Source organism: Dryobates pubescens, chromosome 8 (assembly GCF_014839835.1).
Source record: "Dryobates pubescens isolate bDryPub1 chromosome 8, bDryPub1.pri, whole genome shotgun sequence".
In the NCBI taxonomy this organism is placed as follows: Eukaryota; Metazoa; Chordata; class Aves; order Piciformes; family Picidae; genus Dryobates; species Dryobates pubescens.
Genome location: NC_071619.1, coordinates 35,969,757 through 35,994,208, shown reverse-complemented (window position 1 = coordinate 35,994,208; position 24,452 = coordinate 35,969,757). Strand labels below are relative to the sequence as shown.

The 24,452-nt window shown below is 41.6% G+C and overlaps 1 protein-coding gene across 5 annotated transcripts in view; it reads left to right on the top strand.

Moving 5' to 3' along the window:
* Window positions 1-24,452, top strand: part of ZBTB20 (zinc finger and BTB domain containing 20) — a 554,111-nt gene that overhangs the window by 123,266 nt on the left and 406,393 nt on the right. For all 5 annotated transcript variants that reach the window (XM_054163730.1, XM_054163732.1, XM_054163729.1 and 2 more), the window contains one exon: window positions 23,173-23,294. The gene's annotated coding sequence lies outside the window, so the exon portion shown is untranslated. The remainder of the gene's footprint in view (window positions 1-23,172; window positions 23,295-24,452) is intronic.

Here is a 24,452-nt window from a genome sequence, read left to right as displayed (position 1 = left end):
GAATCATAGAATTGTAGAATCAATAAGGCTGGAAAAGACCTCAAAGATCATCAAATCCAACCTGTCACCCAAGACCTCATGTCTACCAAACCATGGCACTAAGTGCCACGTCCAGTCCCCTCTTGAAACACCTCCAGGGATGGTGACTTCACCACCTCCTTGGGCATCACATTCCAATGGCTAACAACTCTCTTTGGGAAGAACTTTCTTCTCACGTCAAGCCTAAATTTCCCCTGGTGCAGCTTGAGACTGTGTCCTCTTGTTCTGGTGCTGGTCACCTGGGAGAACAGACCAACCCCCACCTGGCTACAACCTCCTTTCAGGTAGTTGTAGAGAGCAATAAGATCTCCCCTGAACCTCCTCTTACAGGAGAAGGATAAACTTTCAGAAATGGAAAAAATTGAGTGTGTAGAGGCTGCACAGTATGTTGAGATTTAAACATGTAATGAATTTGCTCTTCTGTGCTCTAAAAATACAGAAAAATAAACTAATAATTAAAACATGTCCAGATATAAAGCTGGATGATGTTTCAAAGGATGGATGGTGTGAATGATGGTCTCTTACTATATGTATTTTCCTGCACTTCAAAGTCAGAGTGTCTTCTGTGGCATCTCTTCCAACCTTAGTTATACTGTGATACTGTGTCCCTGGAGGTGTTCAAGAGGAGATTGGATGTGGCACTTGGTGCCATGGTCTAGTCATGAGGTCTGTGGAGACAGGTTGGACTTGATGGTCCTTGAGGTCTCTTCCAACCTTTGCTATACTGTGATACTGTGATACTGTGATCTGTATCATGTAGGTGGTGAAAAGGATGACAGGGAGGCAGGACACAATGTTCATCTCTTTTCTTTCAGTTTCTTAGTTATTGTATGTTTCAAAGAAGGCAGTACAACCTCAGCTGGAGGGCCGAGGAAGAGGAGTAGATATCTTGTTGAGGTCCATTGAAGGATTTGTATTTCAACCAACAGTTTCACATTTAAAATTAATCACTAGAGGTCTGATAATTGTAGTTGAATCACTTCAATAGTACATATAAACACTTGACAGTATTATAAAGTACTTACCAGAAAGTATGACTCGTGTTAAAATATTGCAATAAGCATTTAAAGCAATACCCACTCCTATATTCTCAGGGTAGGGGTTGTAGAAATTCCAGCACACTTTACAAGTTTTCAAATGATAATATGTGGGTTTGGTTTTCTTTTGTTTTCTAAAGAGCCTTAGAGTGGTTTTACAAAGTATCCTTGTCTGCATTTGACAGATGGGAAAGCTGAAACCCAGAACAATTGAGCAACTTTCTCAAGGTTGTAGAATAACTGTCTGCAACTACCTGAAGGGAGTTTGTAGCCAGGTGGAGGTTGGTCTCTTCTCCCAGGTGACCAGCACCAGAACAAGAGGACACACTCTCAAGCTGTGCCAGGGGAGGTTTAGGAAGGTTTAGGAGGTTAGGAAGAAGTTCTTCACAGAAAGAGTGATTGGCCATTGGAATGGGCTGCCCAGGGAGGTGGTAGAGTCACCATCACTGGTGGTGTTTAGGAAGAGCCTGGATGGGATGCTTGGTGCCATGGTTTAGTTGATTAGATGGTGTTGGGTGATAGGTTGGACTCGATGATCTCAAAGGTGTTTTCCAACCTGGTTAATTCTATTTCTTTTCTATTCTATTCTATTCTATTCTATTCTATTCTATTCTATTCTATTCTATTCTATTCTATTCTATTCCATTCCATTCCATTCCATTCCATTCCATTCCATTCCATTCCATTCCATTCCATTCCATTGTCGGTATAGACCATTTCTTAGCGTTGAGTGTTTGATGCACTCTTCCACCGCTTCTCTGTGTTAAAGAATGTTGCAGTACCTCTATGATACAGTTTGAAGAAGCAACCCAACCAGTGGGCTCATGTTTTCAAGAAACCTCTTAAAAAAGCATTTCTTTAGCTGAACATCTTCATTTGCCATTCTTGCATTCAATAAGAAATTAGGTTGTTTCACACACGCACTACACACTGCACAATAGAGAGAAAGACTGAATACTATCTTTGACTTGTATGGGACTGCAGTCAAAAACAGAGGGCAGAATCTGCCTGAGAAATACTGAGTTGAAAGTCTCATAAATGTAATTCAACCCTCCAAGTACTGTTTCCTGTATGTTGGACCAGAACAGAAGGTTAGTAGGAGATGGATGTCCCTGGTTATAAATAATTGTGACAACTAGCAGTACGGTGCACTTGAAAGTACAGTTAAGTCTTGCTGCAAAATGCATCCTGACTACAAAAAATGACAGCCTGCAGGGTGCTGTGGATAGAGGGCAGCTTGTGGTGCTATTCAGAATAATAATATTTGCTTAGAATATCCCAGAGTTTTGTAAATATATCCTAGAAAGTAATCTGATGCTTCTTATTCTGGTGTTATTTTTAGGAGACATGGTTTATCAGAAATCTGAAGTCAGGTTACAGCACTTCTGGGGCAGGACTTTTCATTGGTATTCTCTTAAAATTGCAACAGGTTTTGCCTTATTGCAGAGTGTTGATAGTACACTCTTCTGGGCTGGCTGGCACCAGTGAAGACTATGATTAATCCAGTTTCTTATTTTACAGAAACCACTGCAGGAAGGATGCATTCTTCTTTCTTTCAGACTCCCCTAAGCTTTGCTGAAGTGTATAGACTGGATGTAGTTTGAAGTAAGATTTCAGTTTACAATGTTACTTCAGTGTAAGACTCTTGCCAAAATAGTGTCTCCTGCCCTGTTCAACAGTGTCTATGAGCCTTACTTGGAGTTTAAGGAGAGGCTTTTGAATCACTGTTGCCATTAAACTCCATTGCACACTGTATACTTTTCTGTTCTTGGACAACCAAATAAATGTTTTTGCCTGTCGCTTGGTCACTGGCAACCGTGGAGGCAAATTTGGGCTGCATTTACCTTAGAGTCCTTCCTAAATGTTCCCACTATTCTCTTACCATTTTGAGCCTTATAAAAGACATTCTCCAATGAAAGGGAGCACACAATCTCTCCTACCAGTGCAGGCTGTATTATTACTTCTGGTGACAAGCAGTATTATGGTATGCATTGCTAAGGTTACTTGTCACCTTTGGTTCTCCTAGCTGAACAGATCTTCCTGTTGAGCAGTGGAATGAATAGGCAGTGTCTTTTGAGATTTTAATTCTCTTTTAGATGGGATAATTTTCTGTTGTCACCATCTCTTTACCAGAGGGTCATGTTTATGTGCCAGGTAATGGGATGCACTGGGTGTTGCCAAGTACAGTTCTCCTACTGTGTTGACAATAGGCATGTCATGCTTCCACATCTGTAGAACGGGTGGTGCTTTAAGGAGAATGAAAAGTCCATGTCTGTCAGAGGCTGTACTTCTTCAGGCATAGAGAGGGAGGAATATACCCTGCCCTTAACACAGAGAAACATGGAGTAACTTTTGTTAATGTCTCAAGATCTTGGAACAAATCACAGAAATAAAACTGAAATGGTAGCCACTAAAATGACTTCTTGGAGCTTCATCACTGTGTATGCTTTGTGAAGTCTGTGCAGAAAAAATAGGTAAGAAGCTTTACTGCTGTTGAGATTTTTTTTGGCTGAGAAATTTTGATCTATCAACTCAAAAAGAAAGTAGCTTAAAATAAGCTGAGAAATGAGCCTGTGTTAAATGTATCTATAGAAATTACAGCCTTTTACTCTCCAGCCTATTGGCAGTACTAGAACTGTCCCTTGTTTATCAGATGTCCTAATTCATGAACTAGTCTTCTGCTTGAGCAGCAAAGAGAGATTATTTGGGTTATTTAGTTCCCTTTCCATGACTGACCCAACAACATACAGGGCACTGTCATTATTCTTCACTGGGAAAGTTATAATGGTTTAGGGTGCTACATACTTTACTACTGGGAAAATCTGGGTCAAAATATCTGTTAAGATACCAGGGTAAGTTAAGATAGGACATGAAAGTTCATGGAATCATAAAATTGCTTCAGTTGGAAAAGACCTTTAAGATCATTAAGTGCAACCATTATCCTAAGACCACCATGACCATTAAACCATGTTCCAAAGTGCTATCTCCACATGTTTCTTGACCACCACCACCACCACCTCCCTGGGCAACCGATTCTGATGTCTGACCACTCGTTCAGTAAAGATTTTTTTTCTCATATCCAATCTCAAACTCAGGTGTCATTGGACAAAAAAAATTAATAAAACTGCTGCAATGGTTAACTCTAATTCAGGTTTAGAACCTCAAATGGATGGCACCTCTAGGCCTTACAATATTCAGCTAGAGCCTAACCCATGGCAGTACGATCCACAATATTTATATGCTACTACCAGCTATCTTGAGGATCAGTTTAGGAAGAAAGCAGTTGCTTTGCCCAGGGAAATTTAGATTAGAGGCAAAATTAGGTTTTTCATAAGGACTTGTTTTTACCTAGCTACGAATGTTTCCTTAGCACAAGTGAAAACTTTACACATTTTAGCTCAAACTGTACTCTACTAAGCCTCCCACATTTATACCCATCTTCTTGGCAGTCATCCCAAAATATGTTTGGGTTGAGGCATTACACGTTATATTTGGTGAAGCTTTAGCATTCCCTGTTGCTCACATCAATCCTTATTTCTGTTTGCTCTTGTAATTTACAGTTAATGAAAATTCTAAGTTTACCTTTGTTTTTGTTGGCATCTGTACAAGAGAACTCTTTAGCCTTTTCAGCCTCCCATCCAAATGGAAAGCTGAATCCAAAAGGGAAGGTAAAACCTATCCGAGCAGTTTCATTTTAAACAGAAGCCCTTAGCATGCATGTCAGCATTGTAACATTGCTGAACCAACAGCCAAAGAGCCTTGCTCAAGGTTTGACCTGTGCTTCTTCTCCTAAGTAGGCTTGTAAGTAGCAGGTAGGCACCACACTCGTAGTTGATCATAACATATGAGTGCCAGATCTTAATGGCCATCTGGTTAATAGTGTTAACCAACTCCTGCTCCCTTCCAATTCAGGCAAGATTCCGCCTGTAATTAACAGGAATTTGCCTGATTACCAACATGGGAACGTGGCTAATAAACTCATACTGATGACCTTAACACAGTGTAGGCAGTATTGACAAAACAAACCATTCTGGAGATGCTGCAGTCTTTTCTAACAAGGCTGTTACAAATTGCCTCGTGGATTTTCAGTTCAGGAAACACCTTTTCAGTCTACCTAGGGTACCACCTATGCACTGAGCTGTTTATGTGCAAGTTTAGAATGTTAAAGCAGTGGGCTGCAAACACATGGCACATACATACTGTGTGTACACACACAAAATTAGGTAATTGTGTGATTTATGTTATGCCCATAAATACACCTATTTAACAGATGGCTTTGAGCATCTAAAAATCCCTATATAGCCATGAAAGTATTTTAAAAGTAAGCTTCAAAAATTCACCTTTTTTTCCCTTCCCATTTATTTTTGGTGCTCGTTACATGTTCTGAATCCTGCCATGTTCTGAAACATTGCCTCCAATATTAACAAAATATTTTGCAGGTGAGAAATACTGTCAAATTTAGAGAAAAATAGGTAACCCAGAGTTATAATACTGCTTGATTGTTTCTGAAAAGGCAGCTCTTCACAAAGGCAAGCCTGACCAAGCCTTTCTGCATCTGCTTAGTGCCATGCAGAAGCCTTTTTTCTCCTGTCACGAAAGTGTTGATTATCAGCAGAAACTCCGACTGCAATTTAAAAGTTCATTTCCTGCTTTCTGCTTCTTCTTGTGTTGCCATTGCCGAGGCTGTGCAGTCTGACGTGCTGGAGGACAAACCATGGGAGAAAAGCACTGTTTGCACCTGTTTAAAATCTCCAGCGCTTTGTGTGGTTCCTGGGCAACAGGCAGGAATCCTGAAAAGCTAGGCTGCACTTGCTCAATTGTTGCTGGCAGCTGTGACTTTGAGAGAGCACATAGCAGCTCGTTAGCAGGTTGCTTGTGTTATGTGACACGCACTGAGCATGGTAAACTCTCAGCTGAGCTCCCTGCCCTCTGCAATGGAGGCTGGATTGCCTGGGGTTGCAAACTTGGCCAAGGAAAGCACTATAGAAATGCAAGGTGAGTGCCTCGATGGAAAAGGGGCAGGGAGGCGAAGCAAGTAGATGCGAATCAGTGTTTCCTTATTAGTAAAAGGGAACAGTAGCATAGGTTCCCTGAACCAATGGGGGCTGTTTACCTCCATCAGTCATGCTCTTTCAGAGTATATTTGCAATGGTGCAACATACAATTGCAGGAGTAACATGGATTTGAGTGTGAATGTGTGCGTCTGTGCACACGTGATATGTGCACTGCAGTGTGGAAATACAAGATGGCATGGGATGATTTTAGGTTTCATTATCAGCTTTGTTTTCTGGGCCTTGTTTGCTTTGAAGGATCAAGAAGAATCAAATCATGAAGAATCAAATTAATCCTGGCAATCTTGATATTGGCCTGTTTAGGCAGCATCCAAGCAGCAGATGCAGCCACTGGCTAGTTACAAGCAAGTAAGACCATTTCACCTTCATATCAACTTAGTTTGTGACCCTTGGCTCATGTTAAGTATTTCTTTCTTCTTGTAAAGGAAAGTTAGCATGCTACAAATCATTGGAAGCAAACCACAGAGCTAAAGCATTGTTATGATCTGATGAAATCTTCATCGTGAGACAGGAAGAGATTTGACATTGTCTTCAGATCTGCTTATACTCTACTCTGTTAGTTTAGCCCAAGAAGAGTGATCTATAGACCAGTCTCTTCCTTATGTTTGTATTGGAGATCTCTTTTCTGCAGCTCCAGAAAATCTTTAGGCTCAGTGCAAATATTAACAGTAGAAGTCATTAAGCCAAGATGAAGAAGAAGATGAAAGAAATCTGTCTACTAAGTAAATGAGATACACTCATGAAAGAAAAGTCCATCAAGGGCTGTGTAACACAGAGGTACGAATGTGACCACAGAAAATCCCTAGCCAGTGGTTTGCCAGCAACTGGAAAGGGCAGAAATACTCTTCATTTGCCCTGCCCACAAATTCAGTAAGTAACTGCCATGTTACTTGTGTTAGGAACATGCTGTTGAGCCTGTCTGTATGGTCTGCAAGGGGACATGATGCGGATACAGCAGGTCTTTAGATGACCCATGCTCCAGTGCTTGCCTATTTTTGGTGACTTCTTAGCTGAATACAGGAAAGCACTGGTTGTCAGGTACTGAGGGTGAATGTGATAAAATCAATTGTAACCAGAGTACAGCATAATCAGGTGTATGTGGTATGAATCTCTTGATTTATTTTGTGGTGTAGACCACAGCTATTTGTTTCCTCACCCAGAAGATGTTGATAATTGGTGTTTATATCTTACGCTGTGATATAAACCTGGAGTACTGTAAACTTTCTTTTCACGGTTATCCTGTGTTTATCTGTTGTCACTCCATCTCTGCCTTAAATGTGGGTTTTATTCTATCTTACCATAGAGGGTCTTCTGAATTCATCATCTGACATTAGTTTGGCTATCAAACAATAGAAAGGAATAAACTGAGACTTGTATGTAAGTCTCTGTGCTTTTTTAGCCATCTTTTGTCATGCAGGCTGAAAAATGAAAACTTGCAAATTGATACCACTTTAGTCAGGAGTTGTTATCTGAGTACAATATATATATAGGCTGTTATTCTTTATGAAAGTGCTTGTGATCCCTTTGTTTGGCCTTGTTCGTGATGCTCTCTTCTCCCAGGTAACTAGTGATAGAATCATACAATCATAGAATCAGTAAGGTAGGATGAGAGGAAATGGGCTTAAGTTGTGCCAGGGAAGATTTAGCTTGGATATTAGTAAAAATTTCTTTACAGAATGAGAGTGGTGAGGTGTTGCAACAATCTGCCCAGGGAGGTGGTGGAGTCACCATCCCTGGAGGTGTTCAGGAAGCAGGTAGATGTGGTGCTTCAGGATATAGTTTAGTGGTCATGGTAGTTGGGTTATGGTTGGACTCAGTGATCTTAAAGGTCTTTTCCAACCTTAATGATTATAGGATTCTATTATATCATCTCCTCACTGCAGTGAGAGAATTGCAGGTTTCCTCCCCCTCTGCAGGTACAGGGAGCATTTGGGAAAATCCTCTTTATCCTGCTCCACTGTTTTAAACATTCACCAAAATGAAATCTGTAGGGCTTATGCTGTTAGTTCGGAACACGTTGTTAGCTGGTGACAACAACTGTGCTGCACAGCGCACACGAGCCACAGGCTGGCTGTTTATGAAACACATGATAATAGGTGTTGCATTTTCGTGTGTACTGCTTCATTTTATGTAGACTGTATAGCACCAAAGCCACCCACTCACAAATAAACTGCAGTAGAAAAATGGCATTCAAATGTTAAGGATATGACTTAAAACTCTCGCAACAAAGACAACAAAACTGAGAGACTCATTCTGTTTATAAATCATATTGTTGTCTCAGGCATTCCAGCTCACACAGTGGAAAGGACAGACCCTACTATAAGAACGGTACATAGAGGAGGGCCACAAGCATGATCCAAGGGCTGGAGCATCTCTGCTATAAGGATAGACTGAGGGAGCTGGAGTTGTTTAGCCTGGAGAAGACTCTTGTGTCCTTGTAGCTACCTTCCAATACCTGAAGGGAGACTGTCGATATCTTTTCCCTGGAGGTGTTCAAAGCCAGGTTGGATGAGGCCTTGAGCAACCAAGTCTAGCTGAGAAGTGTCCTTGCCCACGGCAGGGAGGTTGGAGTAGATCATCTCTGGAGTCCCTTCCAACCTAAGCCATTTGTGGTGGGTTGAAATCCCCCCTCCCCTCTCTCCCCCCCAACATTCAATTTGCCAGACCAGCCCAGTTGGAAGCAAATGAAAGCTGTGTTTACAAGCAAAAGTACAGTCTAAATGGAATGCAATGAGTGTGTACAAAATATACAGGATTTACAATATGTACAGGTATTCACAATTAACAAACAGCACAAAACCCCCCCTGGTCAAAGACCAGGGGAAGCTACTAGCTTCTCCTTTCCTGCCTCCCCCTTGCCCCCCAGTACAGAAGGGAGAAAATACAGAAGCAGAGAAATTCATACCAGTCACCACAAAAGCAGTGCAACCAAGGTCAAGCAGAAGGAAGTTAGTATCTCTCCCAGAGTGAGGAAGTGAGAAGAGAGAAAGATTGTTTGGGGACAGCTAGTTTTAGTCCCTTATCTCTTCCAATGGGATTGTTTGGAATTATCATTATTTTCCTTTTACACCCAGTAGTGATTTATTTACATTTTACTACTTTTCAGTTCAAGATCTGAGAAAAAAATTTTAAAGGCATAGCCTAAAACTACCACCACCATTCTATGATGATGTGGCCTGCTAAATGTAGGTACAAGTAAGATGAACACAACAGCATCAAATTTTAGTGGAGATATGTTTGATTAGAGTCTCTCTTTAATTTCTAACTTGGGACCACCAAGGTTTAATTCATTCTGTAAATGACTCTCATTTTTTTAACATCCCTAGGTGCTGGCAGTCTGCAAAATGAGATGTCCCCTGTCTCAGAGTGGCCTCCTTGCTATGTTACTAGGGGAGCGTATCTGCATTCATATGCCATGCCAGATCTTTCACCATTTTCCCCCTGAACAGAACTGTGGAAGGAAGATGTGCTTCTGTGGGAGCCTTGTAATGCAAGAACAGCATGGATAATTGAGAAATAGCAGCCAGTCTTCTTTCCCACAGGCTCCTTGGTCAGAATTCAGGGCTACCAGATATAAATTGGACAAGTTAGTGTGAAAATTGACAACTCTGAAGTGGCTGGGTTATCAGCTGAAACTCCTGAAGCATTTTAGTGACTGTAACATGGACCCCATCTGAACAGCGTGTTAGAGGGAGAAGAGGAAAGAAAAAGAGTTCAGACTCTAGGGACATGAGTGTGGGCAGAGCCTGTCCTTTCACCCTGAAATCTCCTGTCATGTTTGTTTGGGGAGTTTTTGGGTTGATTATAATTTGGGATTTTTGGGGGTGGGAGCCTTGTTTTCCATGCTGCAGCTTCCACATGTCCAGAAAATGGACTGTAAAGACACTTCAGAATCACAGAATCACCAGGGTTGGAAGAGACCTCAAAGATCATGAAGTCCAACCTGTCACCACAGAGCTCATCACTAAACCATGGCACCAAGTGCCACATCCAATCCCCTCTTGAACACCTCCAGGGATGGTGACTCCACCACCTCCCTGGGCAGCACATTCCAATGGCTAACTACTCTGTCAGGGAAGAACTTTCTCCTCACCTTGAGCCTAAACTTCCCCTGGCACAGCTTGAGACTGTGTCCTCTTGTTCTGGTGCTGGTTGCCTGGGAAAAAGAGACCAACCCCCTCCTAGCTACAACCACCCTTCAGGTAGTTGTAGAGAGCAATAAGGTCTCCCCTGAGCCTCCTCTTCTCCAGGCTAAACAATCCCAGCTCCCTCAGCCTCTCCTCCTTGTCTGTGGTTCTACCATTGCAGCAGGTAATAAGTGACACCTGTTGTCACATACATGGTCCTTAAGATTGCTCAGAGGCTAGTATAAGTTTACCTCAGGACTTGGATACAATGCTATCCATCTCTGGCTTTTACCTTCTGGCATGGTTTGTTGTAATACATATCAGGGGGAGGACTAGGAAAAGCAAAGAAGCCAAATAAAGAGGTATGTGAAATTATTTAATAAAGCTGCACTGATAGAGGCTATAAAACTGAAAAGTCAGCTAGAAGCTGAACTTTCCTTCTGCATGGCAGTCCTCCTTTCCCAAGTAGCTACCCTGTTTCACCATTGAACTTCCTTTTCAAGTATTCCAGAACCTGGGCAGCACTAAATAGCATTGTTACTCCACTCTTCATTGTGTGTCAGTTGCAGGTCATCAATTCTACATGGCCACTGGTGGGTCATGTCTTCAAGTAGTCAATCAAATGTGCCTAACTTTACTAAACAGTGCTTTAAAACAGAGCATAGTCCATCTGAGAACTGAAATATCTCTGCTACAAGAATAATATGATGATAATACCTGAGTTACATTTACTGGCATTTGCTGTGTTATTGCTCTCTTGCATATTTTTGTTCTGTTGATGATCTGTGCAAAAACTTCACAGCAAAAAGTTCTGCTAAGAAACCAGGCCCTTAGAAAAGAGATTTACCTGGGGTAATTTCCTTCTCCAGTAATGGGAGATAATCTTGCCCAGCCTGCTTGTGGCTTCAGCTGGTGTCAGTTCAACTAAATTATCCCAGGGAGGGTGAGGCTAATTGTCCTAATTAATACAAGTGGGCCCAGGTGGGGATAGTGAGAGCTTGCGACCAGTCAGGTGGTCTGGGCTTAAAGCCCTCCGACATTTGAGGACTGGAAGCATAATGGAGGAGCTGGTGGTACCGAAGATTGTAACGTCCTTTTGGTGAGTTTTAGTGCTCTTATTTCTGCCTGGATTATTCTGTGATGTAAGCTTGATGGATGGATTGTCATCTGTTTGAGGTGGTGTGTGAGGGAATAGGGGTTACAGTGAACAAAAAGCTTCCTTTCAGAGCAAAAAGAATTTTCTGGTTACTCCAGCCTTGTAGCTTTTGTTGATCCTGAAATAGTCAGTGGTGTGTTTCTTACTGTCAGAATGGACTAGGTTGACCCAGCAGCTGGAGATGTATGGATTAGTCACCAGGTGAAGAATGACTTCCAAGAGAGAGTGCAGGATTGGGTGGTGTTTCTGCTATGCTTAGCTCTAAAGTGAAAGCTATGATAATACTAACAAGGTGCATGAAGGGAAGGGTTTTTTTGTAACAAATTTTTTTTCATAGAAGTGGTTAAAGCAAACTTGGAAACCTTTGAAGGTGTAATTTTTCTGTAGGGGATGGCAGAATATTCTGCTCTTCTAACAAGTGCCTATCATTTCATCACTGTTTGCTCTGCTCCTTGATCATCCCTCTCCATTTCTGAGCTACCTTTGTGTCGGTAGCTGTCACTAAAGCCTTCTACTTGCTCCCTTGCATCTGACAAAGATTGTAAACAGGGTAGATTCTGGTTGTTGACTTTGAGAGTAGATTTTAGCCCAATTTACATAGATAAGATTTGGCGTGCTCTCCTACCCCAAGTGTCTGTTCAGTGCAAAACATGCCGTTCTCTGTGCCTCCTATCATTTTGTTTGCCAGCAACCTGGCAAGCAAAACTCTTTTCAAGTCCTGACCTGGCTGATGGCTATTTGATGGCACAGAAAAAGAGGAAATAAGCAACAGAGACAAAAAACATTAATTAGGTAACGATTTAGACACTGAACTGCAGGTTGGTAATCTCCTTCAAAAATCTTATTGAACTGCACTTCTAACCACCACACTTATTCTATACCTACAAAGCTTAACGCTGCCATCTTCATTTTTGCCTGTAGGGAAGAGGACTTTCCCAAGCCTGGCAATAGCACTGTTAAAAGGATATGGGAATAACTCAGCCAACACCTGATATGGTCCTGTAGCCGCAAGGCAATCCATCTTTCCCTTCGTATCAATCTGCCTACAGTATTGTTGCCTGCAACTCACACTGATTCTAAAAGCAGTGTGAATTGTATACATCTTGCACATCAGTTTCACTGTCTTAAAAAATGAAGAGTGGGTTGTTTGTTTTTTTTTTTCTCCTCCTTTTTCCCCCTTCCTTTGAAGTTTTAAAGCAGAACTTGCTGATGACCCACTTTTGCTAACAGTTCTCTTAACTAACCCCTGTACTCGCTTATAGGTTTTTTTTTTTTCCCCTCTTCCACCCACTGTCTGTCTAGCCTGCTTTAAAATTTTTATATATGTACTTTTAAAAAATTGATTAGTTGGAGAGCTGCCCGTTCTTCTGCGCTGTATAATAAGGATTTAAAAACTGCACACTGAATTCTGTATAGTGTAATTAAAACTGACCCAGATTTGGACCTGAGAACACCAGGATTTAGCCAAACTTGCCATGAGCTGAGTTCTGATGGCAGATGGGAGCTAATGAGGACACACTACACTCCAGAATTTCCCAGCTGCTTGGCCCCTTTTTGTACAAACAAGGTTTGGAGTGAAGTCCCAATCCCAAGAGCGTGTTCAAGCAAATGTACTGCACCCAGTGTTTTGGGAAACAAGGCAGTGCTGTCAGCCTGCTTCAGGAAATTTCTGAGGTGTTATTTCCAAAGAGCTTTTACTGTGTGTCCCAGTGCCATGCATATGCTGTCTCCCAGCTTCCATCTTATCCTAGGCTGAGTGTGGTCACATGCTTTGGACCCTTTCTGAATATCCTCCCCCAGTTTCTGCTGGGGGACTTCCACCTCAATTGAATGGAGTGTTAACATCCCACAGTATTGGGTCTCCCTTTGACCTGTGATTCCCTTCGGTGGATTCAGTGTCCTGGGACTGTTCAGGCAGATGTAATTGAATCAGTTTGAAGCAGCTGTAGCTGGCATGTGGTCTCTCAGATTGCTAGCACCTGCTTGGTCGGTTTGGGTTTTTTTTTTTTGTTTGTAACTCACTAGAGTGAAAATAGTGCCAAAACCAGCGTTGGTCTTGGAGCTGATAAAGCATTCCAGATCCTATATCCCTTTCCCCTTCTAGCCTAGCCACCTCATTACTGATGCCGGCAATAATGTTGTTGGGAGTGAGCAGGAACAGGTTTATGCTTCTCCTCCAACTGCCTCCCTCCCCTTGGAGCCAGGGCATTGCCAATCCTGACTCTATCCTTCAGCAGCAGTAAGACTTAATTGTGCTCAGGTGTGCAGAGCGTCTGTGCCCTCCTTAGAAAATTGGGCAGCCCTTCCTTTGCTGTATCTGATGCAGGCTCTAAATTTATCTGCTGCTTTAATTGCTGGCATGGCAAAGTTGCTGTTCATGTCTAGCAAATGACTTGCTAGTTCCATACTTGAGCTCCCTTCCTTGGGTGTAGCATACATAGACTATAGTAGGAACACAGTAACCAAAATCTAAGTTTTAATAGGGTGAGATTTGAGAAGGGACTGAGAGTCACTTGGTTGCCTCCCTTTATTGTGTGTTTTGTTGTTATCAAAGTTCAAATTGAACAGAATGATGCCTTTGGCCAAATGCAGTACCAGTCAGGTGGATTTCAATGTGATATTACAAGCTGACACATTGAAACATTGATTTATTTAAATATATGCCATCACTGATTTTCTCTTCCTTGTGCATGAAGTTTATGTGTCTCCCTTGGCTTTACTGTTTGTTTGTTTGTTTTGTTTGTGGTGGGGTTGGGTTTGGTTTGTTTTGGTCCCTGAGACAGAGGCTGCATATGAATTCTTCCTTCTGTGTTTTCATTTTTTGTTTTCCCCCTACAACTCTCTTCTTGCTCTTTTCCTTCCTTACTTTAGTTTCTGTTTCACAGTCTACAGCTTTTGACTACTTCTTGATAGATGCTCCTGTACAGTGGGATCCTGACAATGAGGAAGAGTGTGTTTCTTAACACAAGGGGAATTGTGACCTCTTATTGGTTTTTTGTCTTTGGCTTTAAATACTTGGGTAGGCTTCTGTATTGTAGAAACTCCTGTATTTGCCTATTCCAGTGCCTCTCTTCATTTTTTTTTTCCCTCTTCCCCTAGACTTTTGGGTGGTACAACATATTTCTAGGACTGAGAGGGCCTTGTCCTCTGCTGATGCACAGGGACATACTTGTCTCCTGCAAAAGCTTTAAAAAATGCTGTTGGAGGCAATTAAAAGTCCGTCCCACAGAATGTTCCAGGTGATTCTGAACCTGTTTCTTTCTCTCCTTTTAACCTATATCTCTTATTTATATTGCATATAAAAAGATGATGTGATTTGCCTGCAGATATTTGTGATGTAGGCAAATTCTTTCCTCTCATTGAATATTCCATCACTTCTCCAGCCACATGCCGGGCTACAGCTTTCTGCATTTTATTGACCATGGGCATTTGAAGGGTGGTGTTGAAGGCAGTTTCTAGGGTCCAAAATACAGTTTAGAGTCAATAGAAGTGAAATACCAGCTGGAATGCATAGAACTAATAGTTTCTGCTTTTTCAGAGTGCAGCTTAGGGGAGCTGCTCCCCTTTATTTGCTTTTACAATACAGAAGGCTACTACTTTTAAGTTGCATTAAGTGTGCTTAGATACAAGTAATAGAAGGTAGTATATCAGGGTGTTTGTGAAAGTGCTGCAGCTAAATATTTTTATAGCTGTCTAATGGAAATAGAAAGGGGGGGGAAAACAACCAACAACTGGAATTCCAATCAAGGCAGAATTGTTTTTACTAACCCAGTAAGGTGATGTCACTACTTGATTTTTTTTCCTCTGGTCCTGTTGTGATTTGTAGTGTTTTGTTTGTTTGTGGGCTTGCTTTGTTTGCTTCCCACCCACGATCTTGCTTTCCTATTCCTTTCAGGTTAGTCATTTAAAACATCTTCCAGTGAAACCCTGTCCATGTGTAGTGATAGCATTTCTAGGTTTGTTATCTGGAAGTGCTGCAGCTACAGATGTCTTATGCATAAAATGTCAGCCACCAATTCTAAGAGGAGGTTACTAAAGCTTAAATTAAATGGCTGAGGACTGTGGTTCTCAGTGTTCAGAGATATTATTGTAAAGCATTTGCAGTATAAGCAGTGACACTTGGTGTGAATTAAATAATGGAGAATAAATATGGAATATTTATCTTGTTCAGATGTTTTGGTTACCCAGTGTTCTTGTTGAGATCAGTAGCAATATGGAAGGAAAGCTGGTTTTGAGACCACAGTCAGTTGGGGCTGTTCAGCCTGGAGAAAAGGAGGCTCTCAGGAAACCTTATAGCAGCCTTGCATTACCTGAAGAGGGCCTACAGGAAAGCTGAGAAGGGACTTTTTATAAGGGTTTGTTGTGATAGGACAAGAGGGAATGGATTGAAGCTTGAAGAGGGTACATTTAGACTGGAGTTTAGGAAGAAATTCTTTACAGTGAGGATCGTGAGACAGTGGAACAGGTAGTCCAAGGAGGTCATGGACGACCCCTCCCTGAAGGTGTTGAAGGCCAGGCTGGATGAGTCCTTGTGCAGCCTGGTCTAATGGGAGGTGCCCATGGCACTGGGGGTGGAACCAGATGATCTCTAAGGTCCTTTCCAACCCAAACAGTTTTATGAATCTATGAATATAGCACCTGTGAACATCTAAATAAAGAGCAGTAGCAAAACAGAAAATGTTGTTTATGTAATAAAAAAATACTTGTTATTAGTAGTGGCAGAAGGGGATCAAGCAGAGAGTAGTATGCAAGTGTCTATCTTAAGATTTCTTGGTGCCATTTGTAACCAGCTAGAACGATAAAGCATCTGTCAGTCTTATGGTTGTTTTGAAAGTAAATATAGGTTGAGGTCAGCAGCAACTGCTAGCTGATATCTTTTATACCTAGAATGCTTTTTCACTTGTACTAAGGTTTACTTTAGAAATGTAGGCACTAAATAATTGTGAGTTCTATGGTAAGTGCCAGAGGTAGTAGAAAACAAATGGGATTTATGTTATCAAGTCTGTGTAGCATAAGTGAAGAGAAAAAAGATAGAGATGTTCTGTTCAGCCTGCTACCACCCTGGCTATATGAGTTATGAATTACGTAGTGTTTATAGTGCTGAACCATCCTTTTCATAGATTTAATTTTAAGGTGTCTTTACAGACTCTGTATATCTTCTACTTGGAAACAGTTAACTCATTAGTTTAGTTTTATGTGAGGTATGCTAGCTTTTTGTGCATGTGGAGTAGAGTGCTTCTCAAACTAAGATACATTGGTGACTGGCGCAGGAGGGTGACAAAAGGACAGCAAAGAAAGTTAACAAATTAATAATGCAGTGGGATTATAGAGGATTGAGCATGGATATTAGCACCATTTCAGGCATACTTTTTAATCACTACCACTCTGCTCTGCTTCTGTCTAGCAGCTTTCTCATGGCAACACCCTGAAATGCATTGTTGGATATTTGGAAAACAGCCACTTGACTTGTGGCTTATGGGCAAGGATGTTCGCATCCTTGACGGAGGCCGAGAGGTTAAATGAATAGTAGAGATGAAATTCTTCTGTTTGCCATGCAGTTGGTCTCTCTAGAAGAGTCTTTAAATGAGTTGACAAAAATATTTGGAAAATCTGCAGTATTCTCTGTGAACAAAGCTTTTATTTTGTGGGACTTTCATTCCATCACAATCCACAAAATCAGGACATCAGTGAGCAATGTAACTAAAGTGAGTAGAGAGGATACCTTATTGTGCTTACAGCTGACAAGCAAAACCCTGTAAAGGTATCAAACTAATACAAAGTACGGAGGAGGAGGAAGCATTAAAAAGGAAATCAGGTGTTAATCTTGGTGCAGTTTCAAGGAAGAAACCCCAGTTCAGGCCTTTCTGTTCTGTCAGGCAGGCAGGGTTTGGAAAGAATTGTTGTGTCCTGCAGTGCATCTAACTCCCAGCCGCTTCCCAGAGCCTCAGCTTTCACTTTTCCCAAATGTCTGCGCTTGACAACTGGGCAGAAGGCTACGCCGAATTAAATGTTATTGTTCTGGTGCTCTCCATCCATTTGCAATGCACATAATCAGGAATTCAGCTATGTCCCAAGAAACCTATTTAACCTAATGAGAGCAAATGGCAATGGGTGTTCCTTGCTCAGGACAGCAGTGCCAACATATCTGCTTAATTGGGACATATTTGGCCGGTCCTGGTGTTTCAAGTGTTTTTTAAACAGGTGTTTAATGGGTGTGGAATTCTGAACTCTGCCCTTTCGATACAGAAGTTGCCAAAGAGGGACTAAGAGAAATCAAAATTATTTATTCTTTATCCTTGCCTATTTACTCAGCACAATTTTTACTTTAAGTTGCGGGTTGGGGAGGAGGTGTTTCTTCTCCTAATTGAGAAAGTCCATTAAATAGAACAACAGGATGTCTTAACAGGATGTCCTAATTAAAATTAGCCTGTGATTCGAACAAAACATTCATTTGTGTGTAGCTAAGGTTGACCTAAAACCCATCTAGAAGGGGGGGGGGGGGGGAAATTACTCTACAGATTTAATTTATTCTTCTTTCTGCATAAAATGAAACTTAGCATTCTGCCAACAAACAACGTGATGCTGTTTGGTCCACAGTATTCAAGAGTCAGGATTTTCTCTTTGATGTTTGGAGGGAAAATCAAGCCAGATTTCTCTCCAACCTTTGATAATGTTCATTTGTAGTTGCACTCTGAAAGCGGAGACGATTTTGTTCCGCGCGCGTACCGTAAGCTCATCTGAAGCCTTTGGTTGTGGCTAGTGTAATGGTGAACTAATAAGCGACTGAGATAGCAGCTGCTTAGCAGGACTGGTTGGCTCAGGCTTGACTTTGCGATCTGTGGCTACAGAGTTTCTGACTGGCTTGGAGTGCAAGCTGGGTAATTTCGTTATCTCAGGGAGTGTGGGCTTGCATACATAATCTAGCCTGTATACACAACTTTTATGTGTAAAAATGACCTAGCCGTGCTCTGACTGTCGTGGTTTGAAATGCTGCTGGGGCAAATTGTATTAAATACAATTTATCAAATGAAAGGGAATGTTTGAAAGACTTTACTAGCTTCAGAAAGATTGTTTGTATTTAAAAGGGATTTCTCAGCATCTTTAACTTGACAGAACAGCAGAAGCTGCAACTTGTAGGTGTTGTTTCCCAGACACAGCGTGATGGAATTTTATTTGTTTCTCCTACTGTCTAGGCAGCTTGTGAAGGAGGAGGATTTTCAAAAGCACTTGAAACTGGCCTGAATGTGCTGCTGGTGGATTCAACTTGAGCTGGGGTGCATCAAGAAAAGCATGTCCAGCAGGTCTAGGGAGGTTTTCTTCCCCCTCTGCTCTGCCCTTGTGAGACCAGACCTGGAATACTGTATCCAGTTTTGGGCTCCCCAATTCAAGTGAGCCAGGGATCTGCTGAAAGAGTCTAATGGAGGCTGTAAAGATGATGAAGGGACTTGAATATCTGTCTTATGAAGAAAGGTTGAGAGACCTAAGGCTGTTCTGTCTTGAACAGAGAAGGCTAAGAGGGGATCTTATTAATGTCTATAAATATCAGAGGTGTGGGTGTCAAGACAAAGGTGTCAGTCTCTTTTTGATGGTGCCCAGTAATAGCACAAGAAACAGTGGGTGTAAGGTGCAACACAGGAGGTTCTACCTCAGCAGGAGGAGAAACTTCTTTCCTGTGAGGGTGCCAGAGCACCGTAGCAGGCTGCCCAGAGAGGTTGTGGAGTCATCTTCTCTGGAGACTTTCAAAACCTGCCTGGATGTGTTTCTGTGTGGTCTGCCCTAGGTGATCCTGTGGGGGAGTTGGACTGGATGATCTCTAGAGGTCCCTTGCAACTCCTAACATTCTATGATTTGAGTGGAAAGAGAATCCCACCCCTATTCCTTTGGATAATCCCACCCCTAATGTCTAATGCAAAATGTAATGAGACAGCTGTTTACAAAAAGTGGATCTTCATAAATGCCAAAATTCAGTAGGTTGACACTTTCCACTGAATTATGCTTCTGTTTATACCAACTTCTACACTGTCATATCTTGGCTTCAATAGAGTATATGAGAACAAAAAGGAAGGGGGAAATCTGATGAGCTGCTTTTAGCTCCAAGAGGAATTGTTAAACTGAAGATAAAATTTGAGGCTGGTATTGTGGCAATACACTTTTAAACCAATCAAGAGCACTTGAATGGGAATTATTCAAATATTGGCATAATTTAAAATTCTTAGATTCTCATCATCATTTTAAAGACTTATCAAAGCTGATGTAGGCACTTGTTGTAATCTGGAAAGAATAAAATTAATTTAATCAAATAATTGTGATGACAAGCCAATGATACTGTCATAATGAGATATTAATGGCAGGTATTTGCCCAAAGAATTTTATGTACTTCTGTATATAGAGTCATAGAGGTCTCTTCCAACTGAGATCATTGAATCCAACTATTGAGTTAAGACCATCATGGCTGGAGGTACATGTGTACCATGGCATTTTGGATGTGGCTTCACCACACATGGTGGTATGTAGTGCTGTGTATGAAAATGTTATTTGCTTATTGCTGACAGAAGGAAAAACAACAGCAACAAAACCCTAAGAGAAATTCTTGGCTCCTGTCTGGTACTCTGTCCTTAATGCCTGGTTGTAACTTGGGTATAAAAATTCTGACCACAGTACTGAAATGGCAGGTATTGGTTGTTGAGCTGGTCAAAATGGGTGAAGATCAGGTGTCCACATTGATTCTTGCATTCCTCTGAGTTACTGCAATTTCCAAATATAAGGAACTTGACAGTGAGGGTGGTGAGACATTAGAAGAGGTTGCCCATTGAGGTTGTGGATGCTCCCTCCCTGGAGGTGTTCAAGGCTAGGTTGGATGAGGCCTTGAGCAACCTGGTCTAGTGGAAGTTACCCCTGATCATGGCAGGGGAGTGGAACTAGATGATCTTTAAGGTCCCTTCCAACCTAAACCATTCTATGAATCTATGAACTTGCTAGTGAAGCTATTCCTTAGCAATTCCTTCTCCTGAAGAAGTGTAGATAAGTGTTGGGTTATTCCATACGGCTAAAGGATCTTTCTTGTAGGGTTTAAAATGTTCTGATTTTTGTTACACCTAGAGCAGCCAAATCTCTTTCCCTAAGAGAAAAAGAAAAACAATCTTCCACGTTCAGCTGACATTCAAATACACATCCCACAGCCTCATGCACCACTCTTTGGGAAATGTGACTTCAGAAACGCTTAGGGTTAGGAAATTTGGTTTCTATTCGGGAAGGAATTTAGACTTGTGCTCCAGGAAAGTTGCAAAAGAGACACTTAGTACTGTAACTGTGGAGATGTAAAAGAAAATGCCTGTGCTTTATTTCCAGATGTATTTTCTGAAGTCCTTGAAAGATATAATTTTTTTTTCAGGAGCTTCTGGATGTCCTGGTAACAGTGGCTCTTAATCATGCACTTTATCATTTGCCTTTGGCAAGAAAACTCAATTCTTTCCTGTTGAATGTGGGACCTTGCTTTATTGCCTCAGGGAAGCATTGCTGTAATGCATGTCACTTGAGGCTAATTCAACCTGCCACTTGGAAATTGCCCCTGGTGCAGATTGTAGCAATGCACCATTATCTCAAACTATTTTTCATCAGAAGCAGACTGCATCTGTTCTGTATGATCTCTGTGGCTTGCCAGCTTATTTTAGTTAGGGTCTTTTTTAACCTATAAAACCGTGGTTGGTTTGGCTTCCAGCTATGTGATAAGAGCCTGTCTTCCATGTCATACCAAAGCAGCCCCAGACCTCTCAAGATGTAGGTCTATGGCAGCTTAAACTGATGGATGCTGACGTGGCTCTGTTGCTGTTCCTCCAGTTGTGCTGTTCTGCAGCTTTCTTGGCTTTAACCCTCAACTTTAATGCCTGGATGCTGAGCTTCAGCTGGAAGATGATGTGTCAGAAAACACACAGAAAAGAAATTTTCATTCAGCTGAAAGCTGTCTGAACCAAACATTTATCCAGTCCTGGTTCAAGCATGGACTTGTGGACATGTAGTGAGGAGAGAAAAGAGATGAGGAAAGAGTGGGATTGTGGCAGGTCCAATTAAAATCAGCTTACATTGTAGTGCAGTCACACTCTTAATGTTCTGGAAATAATAACCCAGTGGTTTCAGCAAGATATAGCTGTGAGCATAGGATGTGATAGTTAAAGGGCCTGTGGCTTTGGAATTTGGTTTCTCCACTGCTTTCTAAAAATCTACATTTTTGTACACATCAGAAACTCTGGAGATCACACACCTGAACCTTTCCATCCTTGAAAATGGAAAATAATATGAAGGCTTGATTAATTTCTCTTATGGGCTTTGGCTGCTCTATGTCATTAGAAGCAGATCAGGTGGGGAAAAAGAAAAAAGAAAACATCTTTTGTAAGCAGTAGGGAATTCTCCCCTTGGAAAGAGAGCTAGAACTTCATTAACATTTCAGCCAGCTTTAAGTTAAAATGTGTGTCTGAAAATAATCTATAATGTATTTAAAGTGCCAGTGAGCACGTCAGGGCCATAGCACAAGTTTCTTCTGTGTGTGGCTTGTGAGGTGAATCTTGTATCTTCAAGCACAGTGTTACTGTGCTGCATATGCTGGTGGTGAGAATGCCCATCAAATTAACATTTGGCCTTCTGCTGATTGTAGAAGGCCAGTCTGCCACACACCATGTGGCTAGCTGGGGCAAACTGAAAGGGACAGATGACTGCTGGATCCTGATGAAGGAGAAATATAAAATCAAAGAATATAGAATCATAGAATCAGTCAGGGTTGGAAGGGACCACAAGGATCATCTAGTTCCAACCCCCCTGCCATGGGCAGGGACACCTCACACTAGATCAGGCTGGCCAGAGCCTCATCCAGCCTGGTCTTAAACACCTCCAGGGATGGGGCCACCTCCCTGGACAACCCATCCCAGGGCTTCACCACTCTCATGGTGAAGAACTTCTTCCTCATGTCCAGTCTGAATCTTCCCACCTCCACCTGTTCTCAGAAAACTGATGTATGTTTTTATCGCATAAGTACCTGTGTGTACTGGCTTAGGGCATACAGGTTTGATGGAAAGATTCCCCACCATGTACCCAGCACTGTAATAAACATATCTGCTTCATAACTCTCTGGAGTTGTGGGGTTCATTTCCACAGATCAACCTTAAATACTACATCCACTTTGTATGCAAGCTAACTTGGTTTAATGCTTGTTTACCATGAGGGATCCCATTCCATTAGCCTGCAATAAGTATGCTTACACCAGAAAAGGTTTCACTCCTTGTGTTTATGTAGGACAGCCTCTTATAACATGCCAGCAGAGTGATTTGCTCTTCTTTCCCCAATCCCTGCACCACTGAATGTTGGTACTTTACTTTTTCTGTTCCACTGAGCACAAGTATGATGCTGGGAAGGAGAAGAGTTTGGAAGTGAAGCAAACAGCTCTGTTATGCAGGCAGTAATAAGTGGCAGACCATTCTGTTTTGCTGGGTTTCACAGGTTTGAGGGGACGTGGAGATGTACAGTGTGCAGTCTGAAATCACACTTTCTTTTCCTGCAAGACTTATGTCAAGTCCCCATGGATTAGGTTTGTAGCTGTCTTCTGAAATTTGTTGTCCCACCACAAAGCCTTTGGAAAAAAACCCTTTCTCAATGTATTGTGCTTTTGTTAGGGCCTGTACTGGAGTTGCTGCCAACTGTTTTTAAAGGTTTTTGCTTCATGTGAGATCTTAAATATCCTTTTCTCCTTTTAGGGAACTAGAGGGCTTGACGCATCCTTTACATCCTGCATTTACTCTGACCACAGTCCCTCCCTGCTCTCACAAGTGGAGCTCAGCCCTGCTTCCCTTCCTGTTGATTCCCAGTCAGCTCCATGGTAAGTTTTCATTATCTCTGGACTTGTTGCCACAAGGTAAAATTCTGGCAGACTCTCTCAAAAATCCATTAGCACTGGGCATGGAGGGCAGAGTACTTCATGCCCATCAAAGATTTCTTCAGTTGTATTCCAGGCTTACTGCAAGGAAAGGAAGATAGTGTTGAAATTGGCATTGGAGCATAGATTGTTATAGGAATAAAGTATGAAAAAAAAAATATGTGACAGAATTAAATCCATCAGTTCTAATAAAGGAGACGGAAGAAAGCAAAGAAATATTGGACCCTTAAATCCCATTAACCAGGCCAGAGAGAGAATGTGTTAAAAGGAAGCTGCACTGTATCTTTTTTCATTGTTTGATGAAATAATCTTTTTCACCCTTTAAGTGGTGTGTTTAAAAATCCTGGTATTTCTGAAACAAAGAGAATACACAGCCACCGAGGGAGCTGGTTTTTATACCTTCCCTTTCTGAGTATTGTCCTTCAGTACAATGCAGAGCCATTTCTTTGTTCTCGCAAGCTAGCAGTTAAATTGTATGTAAATGTATGCAAATTAGATGCTGTCTAATAAAGAGAGTCATTAGATGGAAGAAATATTTAGTTTGGGGAGGGGGGGGGGGGGTTTGGAAGGAAGAAAAGAAAGCAGGTGTATTTTCCAATATAAAAATGTGAGATTGCAAAAGCCCTTCAAACTTTGGGTCAGGGCTTTTTATAAAGCCATTAAAATGTTTCCTAAAAGATTTGCCCCCTACTCTTAGTCTTTTTTTTTTTAATCCATGGTTCTTTAATGTATATGGATGTACACTTCTGTGATCTGAAAACTCACACTGGCTGTGCTATGCATACACACACGAATAGACATGCAAAGGCTCATAAATACGTTTTCTTTTAGATCATGTGGCTCTGAATTTGCAGACAGCGTGCCTTGTGTTAGGGTGTGGGGGGGGTTGTGCTTCTGGAGCATGTACAGGTGGAATCCACATGGCAAATCTTATTTTCCTGGATTGATTTATCCATCATATGCTCTGACTGCATACATTCTTCTCACTAAATCATCTTCCTCCATTTTGCCAAGCCCCTCCTTAATTTTTCATGCTTTTAGGGTTTTGGTTTTTTTCCCTTCCCATCTTATTTATTCACCGAATCTCAGTGCCAGGTATGT